Below are 15,800 nucleotides of genomic sequence, written 5' to 3' on the forward strand. Positions count from 1 at the left end.
CGGGCACGGCGACCTTGATCTTGGGCAGAGCCTTCTGAGGTTTGGGTGAGGTGACCTTGAGCTGGTTGGCAGTCTTCTCCGTCGGCTCCGGCATCAATGTCCGAGTGCGTTTTGGATTCCTAGCACTTGAGGCCGCGGTCTTGCTCTGGCAGGCACTTGGATCTTGGGTCTTCTTGGAACGACATTCCGCACGCACCTCTGCAGACGGAGAAGACTCAGCCTCGTCACTCACCTCCGAGTCATCGCTTTCCTCCTCGTTGTCTTCCGCATAGCTGTCCTCAACGCTACCGTGGTCGCTCACCACATTCTCGATGAGGTGGCCTCCGTTTGGCACATGCGAGAACATCCTCTAGAACTCCTACAAAGCGCAAAGAATGAAGACAATTGGATTAGTAAGTTCAGTCGGGATAATCGTCTCTCTGAAATGATTCACTCGAAAATGCATATCACACCTCCGTTGGCGGGTGCGCATCATCGAAGGGCGGGATCTGCCTCGATCCCAGGGGGTTGTTGCAAGCGCCAGTGATACTTCTGATCCACTGCTCTACAGTCTCCTTGCCGATGTCTTCCAGGTGTACTCGAGTTGGGTCATTTGCCCCGGCGTACTGCCACATGGGGTGAGCCCGCTCCTGTAGCAGCTGGATCCGCCGACTGATGAAGACCTCCAGCAAATCAATCCTATCACTCCACCCTGAATCAGGCCAACTATAGAAGCTACCAAAATCCACACTTCCATCTTTTCCTCCTTGTCCACCGTCAGCGATGGAGGTGCATTAACCCTCTCAGGCATGTAGGAAGGGAGGCCAGTCGATGAACCGGCATAAGGAATGTCATTGCAGTAAAACCAAGTTGACTGCCAACCCCTAACCGACTCGGGGAAGGTCATCGTAGGGAACCTAGGCCGCCGCACGACATGGGTTTTCTCCCCCTCGGGGTCGGCCTTTTTGACCGATTGAGAACGACATGTGAAAATGTGTTTGAATAGCCCCCAGTGCGGCTGGCAGCCTAAAAAGTTTGCACATGGAAATGAATGCAGCAAGGTATGCTATAGCATTCGAACGGAGGTGGTGAAGCTGGGCAACAAAAAAGTTCAAGAAACCACAGAGGAAAGGATGGGGCGGCATAGAAAAAGCTCGCTCCACATGAGTGACGAGGAGCACACGATCCCTCGGCCGCGGCGCAGGCTCGATCTCCCCTTCCCCCGGCAGTCTCCAGATCCCTTCCCGCACCAAGCCGTCGATGACAAGCCTGCCGATGTCCTCTATCGTGGTGGTCGGCGGGGGCCAAACGCCCTAGATCCATCCCTGCGGGGGCGCAACCTTGGAGCTCGACGCCTTCTTCGCCTTCTCCAGTTTCGTCTCCTTGTCCTTCGCCATCATGGCAGAGCGCTCTGATGCCGAGCGGATTCACACGGAGTGGAGGCGGAGGGGAAGAATGAAGGGTCGAAGACAAGGGGGGAAGGGGATCTGCCCCCCCCCCCTTCCTGATACAGTAGCCATTTTATACCGCCAGCTCTCTGCCCGCCGATCCTCTCCAATGAATTGCTGGACCGCAAATCTCCTCGAATCTCATTGGCGGAGATCCAGCGATACATGGCGAAAAGTGGGGCGAAAATCGAGGTGTCACACCCCACTTCCCCCACTCATCGCGTCGCAACCGTTCGCGCGCGCACATCTCCAGTTTCAAATCCCGCAAAATCCAGGATCCAGCAATCTGATTTCTCTCCTTTGAAAGTCTTTCAAAAAATGCTCGGGTCTGGTCTGCCACCCAACGTGTAAGAAGCCGTTTCACTCGGATGGAAACACCCCTTATCTAGCTGGGACCTGCAATGCAACTCTTACTCAGAAGTCGCATGATCCGGAATCCGCCAAGGTGTCGCGCGGAGACGAGATCGTCGAACGACCAATGGGAGCTCGAATGCCTCTGTAGCACTCAGCTCGCTTGAGAATTCGTTTCGACATGACCTGATTAACCTCGACCGATTCGGGGGCTAATGATGGGGACATGTACTAAGGGTAGGGTAACAGGCCTGACCTACAGAGCCTACCCTAAGAAATTGTATACCTTATACTGGGCCACAGGGCCAGGCCGGCATTTCGAAGCTCTGTAACCAGACGATCCACTCGGAAGATACTCATCACTCGGAGGACAGAGTCTCACTCGACCGAACTCCTTCACTCGACGAAACCTGCCAACACTCGAATGACAAAGACCAGGAGTCCTTCCAGAACCGCAACGGTCAGGACGTGCGTCCACCCTCATCAAGTGTAATCAATACGTCCGTTACCAGTAACTGGCACCCTTAAACTTTCCCTTTAACCCTTGGTTATCGCGGCATTCATGAGGGGCCAACGGACTCTATATAAACCACCCTCAGCCTCATGGCAAGGGTTCGCATCCTTTGTAAACCATACACTCAGTCAACAGCTCCAGAGCACCGAGACGTAGGCCTTTTACCTCCACCATGAGGGGCCTGAACTCGTGAATCCGAGTGTAACAACTGCGTCGTAGCTAGGCTCTGCCCTCTAATTCATACCCCTATACACTATTGTCAGACTTACACCCATGACACATCTCCCTTCTTGTTCTTGAGGGTCTTCTTACCCTTCTTCTTAAAGTCGGTATTTTGTTGGACGGAATTCTTTCCCTTGGGCTTGTGGGACTTGAAGTTCCTCTGATGTACCATATTGGCTACAGAAGTTCCTTCATTTCCTTTTTCGTTCGAGTCCTTTGCTCTCAAGTTCTGCTCAACACTTAGATGACCGAAGACATCCTCAACTGAGAATTCTCATATGTGATGTTTCAGAGTAGTAGCAAAGTTCCTCCACGAATTAGGGAGCTTAGCAATTATGCATCCCGTGACAAATTTTCCCGGTAAGTTACACTTAAGAAGCTCAACCTCCTTAACGATGCATTGTATCTCATGAGCCTGTTCAAATAAAGAACGGTTCTCGACCATTTTGTAACCGTGGAACTGCTCGATGCATACATCTCGCTACCAGCATCGGTTGTGCCAAATTTAGATTTGAGCGCCTCCCACAAGTCCTTGGCAACCTGCATATGTAAATATGCGTCAACCAACTTATCTCCGATCACACTTAGAACTGCTCCAAGAAAGACGGCGGTGGCCTCCCTGAACACCTTCTCCTAATCATGAGCAATCGTTCTCGTGGGAGTAACACCGGTGACCCGGAACACGTTCATAGTTGTGAGCCATAAGGTGGCTTTGGTCTGCCAACGCTTAAAGTATGTACCAGTAAACTTATCCGATTTCAGTGCAATGGTAAAGCCATGGGCTGAAAATTGCCTACACACATTAAGTTTTTGGATTGTTGAGTATATTAGCATTTTTTGATTAATTTAATCCACAAATAATCATGAACATTGCATTGAAAGAACTAATAACATACTGATTAAGATCTAGATAAGCACGTACTGCGCATATGCATATAGCCGAAACATCTGCGTACATTTCTAGTACTACTAAGACAGGAAAAAAACAGGAGCGGCATAAGCGTATTATACCCTACAGTAGGCTAGTTGGCCATAGCAGCGGCGGCGGCCTCCTCGGCCGCCTTCTTGCCAGTGGCAGCCTTCTCGGCGGCGATTCTCTTGGCGTCGGTGGACATGATGATGACGAAGGCGACGCAGACCTAGTAGATGCACACGAACGGTGGAGAGCAGTCGCATAGGAGATGCTTCCAAAATAACCTAATCGCCCCTCTCCCGTACATGATCTAGAGAGGCGGGGTTTCAGAGGCCTGCTCTCCTATCAACCGTGTACGCGGTGGACGTGACAGGATCACCGGCGGCAGCAACAACAAAAGGAACGACAGTGGGCGCGGATGCTGTACACGCGATTTGTCTCGTGGGGGCTAGACGTGGGTTGGGCCCACGACTAGCAAAAATAAGCGCATAGTTGTGAGCTAGGCTTGGCTCGTTCCCGCGGCAGTGGAGGAGCGTGCGGGAACCACTTTTCTTCTCAAGTTCCAATAGCATGTGGAAGGGAATCCCTTATAAGGGGGTCCAACTCCTCTCAACTATCAATGTGAGACTAAACTTCTCACCACACCCGCTGCCATAAAACCCACATGGGCCCTTGTAGATTTTCTGAAATTGTTAGATGGGCCCAAGGCCCATCCTATTTCAACATAAGGTCTCTTTGATCCATAAGATCCCTAGAATGCAAGAATCTCACAAACGTAAGATTGCAATATCATGCCATCTTAAATTGTATGTGATTAAAAGGATGTTTGGTTGCATGAAATTTCTATGAACCTTTCATAGGGGTTGAAGTCTATGAAAATAAAAATATGTGAAATGTGGTGAAAATATATTTACATGGAAAAATCATTGCAATCATACAAATCAAACTACCAGCATAGAAGAAATTCCCAAGGGTTACAATCCTCTAGAAATTCTGGGCATCAAACTGGCATTGCGGTTTATGATCTTCTCGGCGAGATGATTCAAGTTTATGCTTATGAATTTCTGAAATTCATCAAATTATTGCACGGATGAACACAAAGGTTCTCATTAGCCATCACATATCGCCGTTTCACCACTCTGGCATATAGCACGGCTGCAAAGTTGCCACGCCGCAGAAAGGCGCATAATAATAATATATCATGACTGCTGTATGATCCTATGATTGGTCTAGGTAGTATACTAGTGGTTGGGGATACATGATTTCCCAGAGCCTGCGAGGTGACGCCATATATATGCGCTGCATGTGATTGGACTTGGCCTTTAATTAATACACGGGCAATTGCAAAGATCCAAATGCACCAGGCTAGCACATCAACCAGGGAAGGGCTTGATGGGGCGAATCAAATGTGCCCTTCTCGTGGCACTTGATAAGCTACTTCGCTCTTTGATTAATCAAGATGATCAATTTGGCGTAATAAACAAATGAACAAACTGGTGTAGGCTATTTACTAAATCCACTACGAGGTAGCATGTTACATAGATATAATGCAATTTGAGGTAGTATATTTCCTCGCCGGAAATGCAGTTTGAGATACTCATATAGTAGTAGTTAGGATTCATATGATATCCATGCACCATGCGTAGTACGTACGGAGTAGTATATACATTATTCTTTCTATTTAGAAAAATAAATAACTAGATGTGTCGTTAGATGTTGGTGAAGAAGAGGGAGGTACATGGGTAACAGGTTTTGTCAAACACTTACTAAATTTCGTGGAAACAAAACCATTAGTAGCCTAGTAGCTGCTCACTCCAAGATTAGACTGGGAGTAAATCCATTCCGATTGAACCACATAAGCTAGAGAATCCAATCCGCAAAAAAAAAAAGGTAGAGAATCCAATTTATTTATTGCCATCATCACCTATACTAATGCCACCTCAGCAAGCTCATCTGAGAATGGGCTGCAAAAAAGGTGTATGAATGGACAAATGTAAACGATTAACTCCTCGACGAAATTCATATCTTGCCAATGAATGTCCAGATCGGGTTAATTCAAGAAATAAGCAGGATGTTGCTTGGATATATTTAGTAGAGCCGATCGTGCCCCCTTCACCCTTCACATACCAGACTCTACCTTTGGTCTCGGCGCGTTCTCTAATAAACATCAAATCTGCGAGCACGGAATAATATATATTTCATATTTTAGTAAATTGCGAACAGAGCAAGTAAATGATGGAAACTAATCCAGAACTGAAACTGAACTTTGAATTTTGAAGCAAATGTTGTTGCCGTCGACTGAAATAAGCTCCACTATTATAGTGACCTCCTGTTGTAGAAACCAACCAATTAGTTTAGGATTTTGCTTCTAGTTGCGAGCACAAGATAATACTAGTATATATTTAGCATTTTAGTAAAATTTTGCATAATTGTATTATACAAGATTTTTCTTCATCGTAAACTCTGCCACACCCGAAAATTATTCCTGCCTTCGCCAGCCGCCGCTTGAATCCCATATTGTCCTTTTGTGAAACATGGCATGCGTTCCCATGACAGAAACGGCACGCAGGCATATACCGACGGGAAACCGCATCCCGGCTGGCTCCAATCAGAGCTGGACAAGTCACTCGCCACTTGGGCCGCCAAGGGCATGATCTATCTAGGTTTATGGACCAATGACACAAGCAGCACAGCGACACAGCAAGCGGGCGGCCGCCAACGCAAAAGAGGCCACCAAACAGCGCTTACGAACCGCCGAGGGGGCCCCCTGTCATCATCAGGGATCTAAGCCGCTCTCTAGTAGTAGTAGTATTTTAGTGCGTCAGAGTTGCTACCACCAGTGCCTTCCTGCCGCTCATCTCATTTGGGCGTCCCCTGCTTCAGTTGAAGCGATCAGCTGACGGGGTAGATCGGCCGTGGTAAAAATGGAAGAGCATCACATGGCGGGGGGAAGATCTGGCGGTGCGCGTGTCTGACGAGAGATGCTGTGGGGAATCTTTCTCCGGAGTTCTTTTCCTCGTCTGTCAATCTACTATCTATTTTTCCTTTGATTCCCCCGAGAGAGGATATGTGGCCATGCCTGTTTCCGTTAGCCGGTAGCAGATGATGATGATTAACTAAACCCATCTGACCTGACGGCGAATCTTTTGTGCATGGCAGGCACGGTCTATAGTACGTAGTATTGAAAATGCTACTGGTCAAGTGGATTTCTTTTCTGAACCATTTAGTCAGGTGGACGCACGAACAGGTGTGCCGCCCCTTTTCATTCTTGCAAGTAGCTCCAGTGGTAGTAGAAAACAATTTGCAACTGTCATCTCTAGCGCCGTTTGCAGCGCACAAATTTCGCTAGATCCTGGTACGTGCATGATTGGCTTTAGACGTAGTATAGTGTAGTATAATTGCATCGTAGTGGCGGTGCCAGGCCTATGAAGGTTTGGTTGTTAGGGCATCTCCAGCCGTTGGCTTCTCAGGGGGCGTCTAAAAGCGCCGCCTGAGGATGAGCCAGCGCAAAAAATGGCTCGGGGACGAGTCGGTCCCCAGCCGTCGGCCCCAGGGCCGTCCCCAGGCGCGTATTTAACAAAAAAAGACCGTTCGGCGAAGTTATGATAAAAACTAGTTAAATTTCGGCCAAACATGGCAAATTTCGTGAATTCGCGCATTTTCATTACATTAACCTAATCTAAAAAAGAAAAGGGCTGAAGTCATCGCCGCCGTCGCCGCCATCGTCATCGTCGGCCTTCTCCTCCTTGACGCGGGCGCCCCTGCTGGACCCCTGCCCGGCGTCACCATGGCGGACTAGCGGCGGCACGTCGTCGTCGTCGTTGCTGTCGCATAAGACGACGACCCCGTCTTGAACGCGGCCACGTCGGCGCTCCTCGAAGTGGCGCAGGGCGGCGCGCTGGCGCTCCTTCTCCTTCTCCCGGTGCGCCTTCTCCATCGCAATGGAGTCCTGGCGCGCCCATTCTAGGCCGCGTCGTCGTCGTCGAACTCCGCCTCCACCGGCGCCAGCCCCGGCTCCGTCTTCACGGCGCCAGCCCCGGCTCCATCTTTGGCTTGACGAAGCGCGGAGGAGCCGACGAGGAGGGGCGCGCCGGCCGCCCTCGTTGATGACGATGCCGACGCTGCGAGTGCGCCGACCGATTGGCGTCTCCGCCGCGGGCTCGGCCTTGACGCCGAGAAGCGCCGAAGAACCGGAGGAGTGGGAAGATGAGCAAGAGGAGGAAGACGAGGAGGAGGCGAACCTCCTTGGCGCCCATGCGCGTTGGTGTTGCGACAGGGCGGCCCCCGTCGCAGGATAGGTCAACGGCGGGTTGTTGCCGCCGTCGAGGTAGCGTCAGCACGCCCTCCAGCGTGCGGCCCGGGACGCCCCACCACAGGTGCGCCCCACGCTGTTCTTCACGCCGCCGACCACCGGCGCGTCGTTGGTGGAGGCCAGGCGCTGCTGCTGGCGGCGCTGGAAGTACGCCGCCCAAGCCGCGTGATTGCCGGCGGCGTACTGGGGGAGGGAGCGCTCGTCGTCGGTCAGGGAGGCGCGCGCGACCTCGACCTCCTCGGCGAAGTACGTGGGCTTCGCCACGGCGTCGGGTAACGGGGGAACGGGCACTCCCCCGTCGCTGAGCCGCCACCCCGTCGGCCCGGCGCGCATGTCCGGCGGCGCCGGGATGTTCGCCTGGAACAGGAGCCAGGACTCCTGTTCGCGGAGCGAACGGCGGCCGAAGCCGTTCGCCGCCGCCTCGTCTCCGGGGAAGCGCTCTGCCATGGCGACGGGCTCGGCGGTGGTAGAGAGGGAGAGAGGGGGGGCTGCCGGTGGCGCTCGGGAGAGGAAGACGGAGACGGAGAGAGAGCTGGGCGGCGGCGAGGGGCGAGTCTGGTGTGGGCACCAGGCGAGAACCGCCGGCTTTTATAGCCGCTCCGCGCGTGTGTACGCGTGCGAGGGAGGGGAGGCGTCGGCGCGCCGTCCCGAGACGCGCCGCCTGTGAGGAATCAATGGCAAGGCTGACCGGCGGCAGCCTTGCCATTGATTCCCCGCGGGAACCGAGGCAGCTGGGGGGAAGACGAGCCGCCGTGTCCCTAACGCGGCTGGCCCGCGGCTTTTTCGCGCCAAAACAGTTCGCCCCGGCGTCCCGGGCGCCCCCAGCGCGCCGGGTTCGGCCTGGATCCACCGGCGCTGTTTTCGGCCCAGACCGGCGAAAATTGGGCTCTTGGGAACGCGACTAGGCCGTTTTTTCAGCGCCGGCGCAAAAAAAACGCTTGGGAAGGCCTTCCTGAGGCGCGGCTGGAGATGCCCTTAACCACTTGTACCACGCACGTGGTGCAAGTCACTGTGGTCGATATCGATTTGTATAAAACATTTGGGTTTTATATAGAACTTGGTCGAATACCGGAAGAAAAAGCTACAGGTGTTTCTGCATGGGATCGCAAATAGAGACGCAGCCATTGGCCATTTCTAGCATGCCTTCCTCCAACTCTGGCCAAACCAAACCACCTGGCAACAGAAACCTAACTTTCATCACAAAAGCAACATTTCATCAGCTCCACACGTTTTGCTCCATCTTGCGTGGATCCGGGGCGCCAGCCCGGCCGCCTCGTCGAGGAAGGCAAGTGCGACTCGGGCTCTTGCACAGGCTGACGAGACGAGACGACGCCACATCGCCTGGAGCCGCCGCCGCCACCTCCCGAGGGGGAACGCCGCGCTGTCGGTCGGGTAGATCTCCATCACTCCATCAGCCGACCACCACCACCACCGCCGCGAGACAGCGAGTCGGCTGCCACCTCCGTAAAGGCACGGCCCCATCGCCGTCGCTTTCGCGGCTTGGCGTCACGGCGCCTTCGTAGTTATCCAGGCCAGGAGAACCCAAGGAACCTCCGGCGTGGCCAGCACGGGCTGTAGGACCACACGAGCGAGGCAGCTTTCTTTCTGCTTCCAGAATTGATTTTTTTTTGGATAACTGAAACGAGTTCACGCCGAGTCATGTCCAGTTATTACAACCATAACAAACATGGAGTACAAACATAATTCTTCAGATCAATCTTCAGAAAGCATGAGAAATACTGCTGTAATGTTAACTGACAGTTTTTTTTTGTCATGCTCTTCTTAAGAAAATGGCATCCCCCATAACTTAAACTGCCATGAAAAATGTTCGCAAATGCCATCCTTTCTGGTGTCGGTTCATGAAACAAAAGAAATCACTTGCCAGAGATGGAGATATATGAGTACTCAGAGATATGGTAGGATTTTAATCTAACTATGAGCTGACACCAGTCCGACTGTCAGGATGAGGGCCATCACATGATTGTTAGTACCGTATGCTGAAATCTGCCATCTTCTTGTTGAGCATCACTATCACCAACATATGAACAATACCCGCCACCATGCGCTCCAAAATCGCTAAGCAAGCGTTGCTTGGTCCACACTAGTCTTCCCCGATAAATGATGTAGGAAACTGGTGTGCAGGGAATGACCAGCCTATGTCACGTCAATGGAGAAATATCAAGTTCAGATGTCACAAACTGCTCCCTCCGTCCCAAAATAAGTGTCGCTGATCTAGTACAAAGTATTGTACTAAATCAGCGACACTTATTTTGGAACGGAGGAGTAGTTTATTTACAGAACTTTAAGGGCGGCATAATAAATAGGATAACATAGGAGTACCAAACGAGGACAATACTCTACAACTCATTCTATCAGATAGGTTATTCTTGTACAAAAAAGGAAAAAAATTCTAGCAGGGAATATGCCATGTCCTAAGATAAACCCTATCGTCTCAGGACGACATGTTCGGCACAACACGTGAAAGCAAAGAGGTTGTGATGTGCCACGAGAAACAAAAAGGTGGTCTGTAGTTTAAGGTCACAATCAGGACAATGAGTGTCATTGCAACTTGCAAAACCTTTAGTTCAGAATGTCGCAATAACGGAATAATCATACTTTTTACACGGTAACTGATGCTTCCTTTCGGATCAACTGTAACTTTTTGCCTAACTTTGACTAGATCCCTGATCTACCACTGGCCAGGGGTCATTATTCATAGTTTTCATTGTCATGAACTACATAGTTCTTATTGCCTACCACTACAAATGGCATTGGATGTTTACTTCATAAAGGGAGAACTTCTCACAAAGCTAGAGAAGCCAAGCTAATGTGTGCTTGAGCAGCAACAGGCTTGTACAGTTGTGGTGGTGGTCCTGTTTTTTACTTTTTCTGTTCCTTTTGTTAGCTTTCATTTTCTTGCTTTTCTTTTTGACTGCGATTTGGTTGTTAGGAAAGCAACTTATCTTTATTGAAGGCCCAAGGGGCATATATATATTACCAAGACTTGAGGTGCAAGGAAACTAAACATAGACTAATAAGGACTCCTAGACCAATACTAATACTCCTTAACACCCCCCCTCAAATGCAAAGCGTATGCAATAGCATTGCATTTGAAGAAGTGTAATACTAAAAAAAATGATAATCCAAATCCGCGTCTTGAGAGTGTCGTTGTAGCATGAAGAGTCTTCAAAACCTGTCGAGTCGCCAAAGGGGATAACGAAGAGATGGCACATCAGAGGAAGACACCGCACCAATAGAAGATACAATAGAAGTATCAAGAGAAGATGGGTTGTCAAAAGAAGATGGCCATCAAGAGAAGAAGCATTGCTTAAAGAATCATGGCCCATGAAAACCGACGGCGAAAGAAACTCGGCGGCAAGAGAATGAGCTTAGATCAACAATGCAAAGAGAGGCCACAGAAATCCTATAGAGAGGACAATGACCAGAAAAAGGCTGACGGACAAAAGTTTGGTGGACTCGCATGACATGAGAAACACAAAATATCAACGGATCTGGTGGACACAGCAGAAAACAAGGAAGGTAAAATCTAGGAAGCATACACGACACAAAGATGCAAAATCCATCGTGTATGCAGAAGACATTGGACTCCTTTTTTTTGTTGTTGAAATCAAGATGGGAACGGAAAGACAGCAGCTAGTATGCAGGAGCGAACTCAGCAGCAAAGCAGCAGCTATAGCACAGCAGCCTGAACGCAGCAGCACGCACATCGATCTGGAGCTGGACGAGGTAACCCGATCTGGCGCACAGGTGCGAACGCAGCACAGTAGCCAACCAGGCAAGGCGGGCTTTGATCCATGCAGGCGATCACGGCTGTGCAGGCGCACGTCATGGGCGCACTCGTCACCAGTTTGGATCCAGCGAAGCAGCTGGGCGGCAGGTGCCCCGCGAACGACAGCGGAAGACGAGATCGACCCAGAGAAGAATAGATCGACCGAGAAAAAAAAAACTAGTGGATCGTAAGGACGAGTTGCGGCGTCTGGAGACCTAAACCTAGGCTCTAATACCATGTTAGGAAAGCAACTTATCTTTATTGAAGCCCAAGGGGCATATATATATTACACAAGACTTGAGGTGCAAGGAAACTAAACATAGACTAATAAGGACTCCTAGACCAATACTAATACTCCTTACATTGGTCACGTTTTGCGCCATTTTGACACTCTTCTAATACAAATGACACATATGGGTGTGTGTTCAAGAAAAATAGGCAAGTGAACGTGATGATCACAAAATCAAGCCCTCCAAAAAAATGACACATGAACTTACAAAAAATCTCATGAAAAATGACACATGAACTTACAAAATCAAGCCCTCCAAAAACAAGCTGAACTGAATCACATGAAAATATTATTTAAATTCACCTAACAACAAAAGAATCTCAAGTATATTCTTGAAGTAGCCAGGAGATTTGATAAATGTTCAAGGTCTTCTTAATTACACGATAAATTTGAAAGGTGAGCTGGAGTAAATCAAGCCCACAGATGGACTGGATGGAAATCTAACCAGTGCTAAACAAGCATACTCCAAATGATCATGGGCCACGAATAAGACAATTATAGTACCAGTGACAAAAGTGATGCGCTACGAACTTATAAGATGCAGTCGCTACATTATACAATAAGAATGCTGTAGTCAAATGAAGTTAAAGAACGTACCTTGTAGGCAACTATATGAGCAATTGGAAAACCCTGGCTGCCATTCCGTGCAAGAAGTGAGAAATCACCTATAAGATCTAAAATCTTGTGGCGGCAAGGTTCATCATCAAAACGAAGTGGTGGATTAAGCCAACCACCAGACATACTGTCAATTGCCAAACAAGCATACCACATTATCTGACTAAATTGACATGGGGATGGCCAATTACTACAATACCAATATAATGCATACACAGTAGTACTTCTGATGTTATTTGACCGGATTAAAAAAAGACGGGCACTTCTAGTGTTATTGTAAAGCTATATCATGTGAAGTATGAACTACATAATCAGTTAAGCACCAACTAAATTAAGCTTATACTCCCTCTACTGATCTAAACGCTCTTATATTTCATTACAGAGGGAGTACTTAACTACTCTTCTACAAAACCATTGAGCATGCATATTCTTAGAAAGCTCTGGCGACTAACCATGTTGATTACTTAATCATTCAGTTATTCCTCAATTAGATTTGACAAAAGAGTTGTTAGTACTGCAATTGAGTTATGGGTGAAAAAAATATTTTTTATTAAAACCAGATCATTTATTCATTCATGTAGGCATCATCAGATATATTTATTAAAACTATGTCAACAATGAAACCACCAATCCACAGTTCGACAGAAAGCTAAAATGAACTATAATTAGAAGACAAATATTTCATCATATTATTATTCACCTGCAAACCATAGCATTTTCCAGTGATCCTCCTTTTATAAGCCCAGCACCACGCATTTTTTCAACCTGAAGAAGTCAGAATTGCAGAACAAAGAAGTGAGTGTCTGCACTCACATGTACTCCCTCCTTTCCGGATTATAGGGCTCAAATCAGAAATCTCATCAACCAAGGCATTTTGTGAGTGGAGGAATGTATCTCGTACTTTACAAAACTACTCAAATTAAACTCATGCATTAATTTGGATTAATTGCAGTGCATGCATGCTTGGTCACTAGATGAGTAGGAACATTACATGCATTGGTGTGTTCGTTTTTAATTCTTGCATGCAAAGATTTAATGCGCCTCGAAAACTAAAAATGAGATGGAGATGAGCCCTTTAAATTGGAAAAACAAAAAAGTTGAAATAAGCCCTATAAACCGTAAAGGAGGGAGTAATTCATAAGAACGAGGCCAGAAAATTGCTGGGGGATGTAAGACATAGACAGTAATTCTGCAAAATCCCCAACAGAAAGGATAAAACGCAGATTGTACTACAGAGCTATATGGGAAATGAAAGAAATACTTGAAGTCCTTAGTTATGCAAGATTCATGACATTACTCATTAGTCAGGAAGGTGAAAACGAATATAAACTTTTAAAAGTTATGCACCATGAAATCATGATAAAATACATGAGAACCAAACCATGTGCTAGGCAAGTTGCAATGCCATTATTATTGGAGAAATTTTTATGATACTCCCTCTATCCGGGTTTTTTTAAGGCGAGCATGGGTTTTTTAGGTCTTCAATTAGCAAAGTGTGTGTTATATGCCACTAAAAATATATCATTGGATTCGTCCTCGAATGAAGTTTCCAAAAATATACTTTTGGTGGCATATTAGACACATTTCGTTGGTCAAATTGGAGACATAAAAGGCGTGCCGACCTTACAAACCCGGATGGAGTGAGTATCATATATTCCATATGTGAAAGACATTGATTTTCCCCCTGTTAGTACCAGAGAATGAATGATATTGCCAGTATACAGTAAAAAGAGTAATAATAGATTATAGATCAACATCAGTTCATGTGTGAGCAAACCTCTTCAAAAATACAGAAAGTTCTTGCAGGAGCTATCTTGCTTGAGTATATATCAGCATCCAGGAATGTATTGAACCATTGACAACCAATCGCTGGCGCCTATAATAGGATGCATAGTTTGCTCAAGTCCCTTGAAACATTTTTTGCACACTATCAAAGCTTTTACTTAAAAACAGTAATAAAAATTAGGCAACATTCCTTTTGTTCATGTCCTTGCCAACAGCAGGCATTTGGGCAAGCATTTTATTAATGCATATAAAAAATGAAGGTACTGTGCTTACACTTTATCGTAAATGTCTACTCCTATGATGATCATCAAATCAATGATTATAAAAACACAAGGATAATTTCAGCCTTATGCACAAAAAACATTAAACCTCACAGTCGATGTCCTGGCACACATTATCCGTACGAACAACTACTGTTCTATGCATCAGGATGTGGCAGGCTTCGAGCTCTCCCAACTTTGCTTCCACCATGATTAAAACATGTGCAAAGTCCGCCAAACTAAGCCCAAATAAAAACAATCTAATGGCCTCTACCAAATCACTAGATATGTGATAGAAAAAGGAAGTCAAAGGCTAGCTTCAGGCAGTGCTGACCTGACATCGATTTCATAGCAACAAAATACCCTTCTATTCCCGGTCATGCACCAGTGTTACTTAGAATTTTCAATTTGAGAAGTGATACATCGTACTACAAACCAAATTGCATATCAACCACATGGTTAACCCCCTACAATAATCACATTTCGTGAACTTAAAAAAAGGGGGAGGGCATGAGACATACATACCTTTGGAAAATCAATTCCATTGGTGATGTGGATTTGCGAGGAAGGGAATGCAGCTACAAAGCAATCGTCCTTCCGCAGGTAAACAGGCTCGTCGATTTTGGGTGCCAGTTTCTCCAACTTTTGTCCACTGATATCCTCGGCCGCACACAGACCTGCACCCCGGATGGCCTCCACCCACTCTTGCGCTGATCCATCAAGCAAAGGGATCTGTCATCGCTTGAAAATAAATTCACATGAATCGGAAATACATCGTGGATACTAGGAATCAGACATGAACGTCTACCCAACTACTCTGTTAGCAGCATCAGGCGAGACTGGCACGCACCTCATCGCCGCCGCTGACCTCGACGCGGCAGTTGTCGACGCCGGGCGCCTCCATGGCCGAGAGCAGGTGCTTCGACCGTGCGCACCCGCGCGCCGCCGCTCCCGCTCCCGCTCCGCAGCGTGGTGCAGAGCGGAGACTGTGGCTCGGCATTCCCCGCCTCCGCCGCCACCCTCGCCTCCTCCACGACGAAGTACCTCCCCTCGCCGGCGCGCGCAGGGAGCAGCGTGGCGGTGGCGCGCGCGCCCGAGTGGAGCCCCACGCCCGACCTGCTCACCGCCGCCGCGAGCGTCTGCTGCGCCCGGCCCGTCTGGTGGGAGGGGGGCAAAAGGGGTTAGTCAAACAGCCAGTCAGCGCTCCAGGGTTTAGAGACAGGCTCCTCCGCTGACTCCCACTCACCGGCTTCCAGGAGAAGGCGGCGCGGGACGGATTTGAGACCTCGGCCGCCGGCGGCGGCGGCGGCGGCGGACATGGC

The 15,800-nt window shown here is 48.4% G+C and overlaps 1 pseudogene; it reads right to left on the reverse strand.

Moving 5' to 3' along the window:
* Positions 1-9,399: 9,399 nt before the first annotated feature.
* LOC125527476 lies at positions 9,400-15,797 on the reverse strand (annotated as a pseudogene).
* Positions 15,798-15,800: the final 3 nt, after the last annotated feature.

This window comes from Triticum urartu, unplaced genomic scaffold, assembly GCF_003073215.2.
Source record: "Triticum urartu cultivar G1812 unplaced genomic scaffold, Tu2.1 TuUngrouped_contig_402, whole genome shotgun sequence".
In the NCBI taxonomy this organism is placed as follows: Eukaryota; Viridiplantae; Streptophyta; class Magnoliopsida; order Poales; family Poaceae; genus Triticum; species Triticum urartu.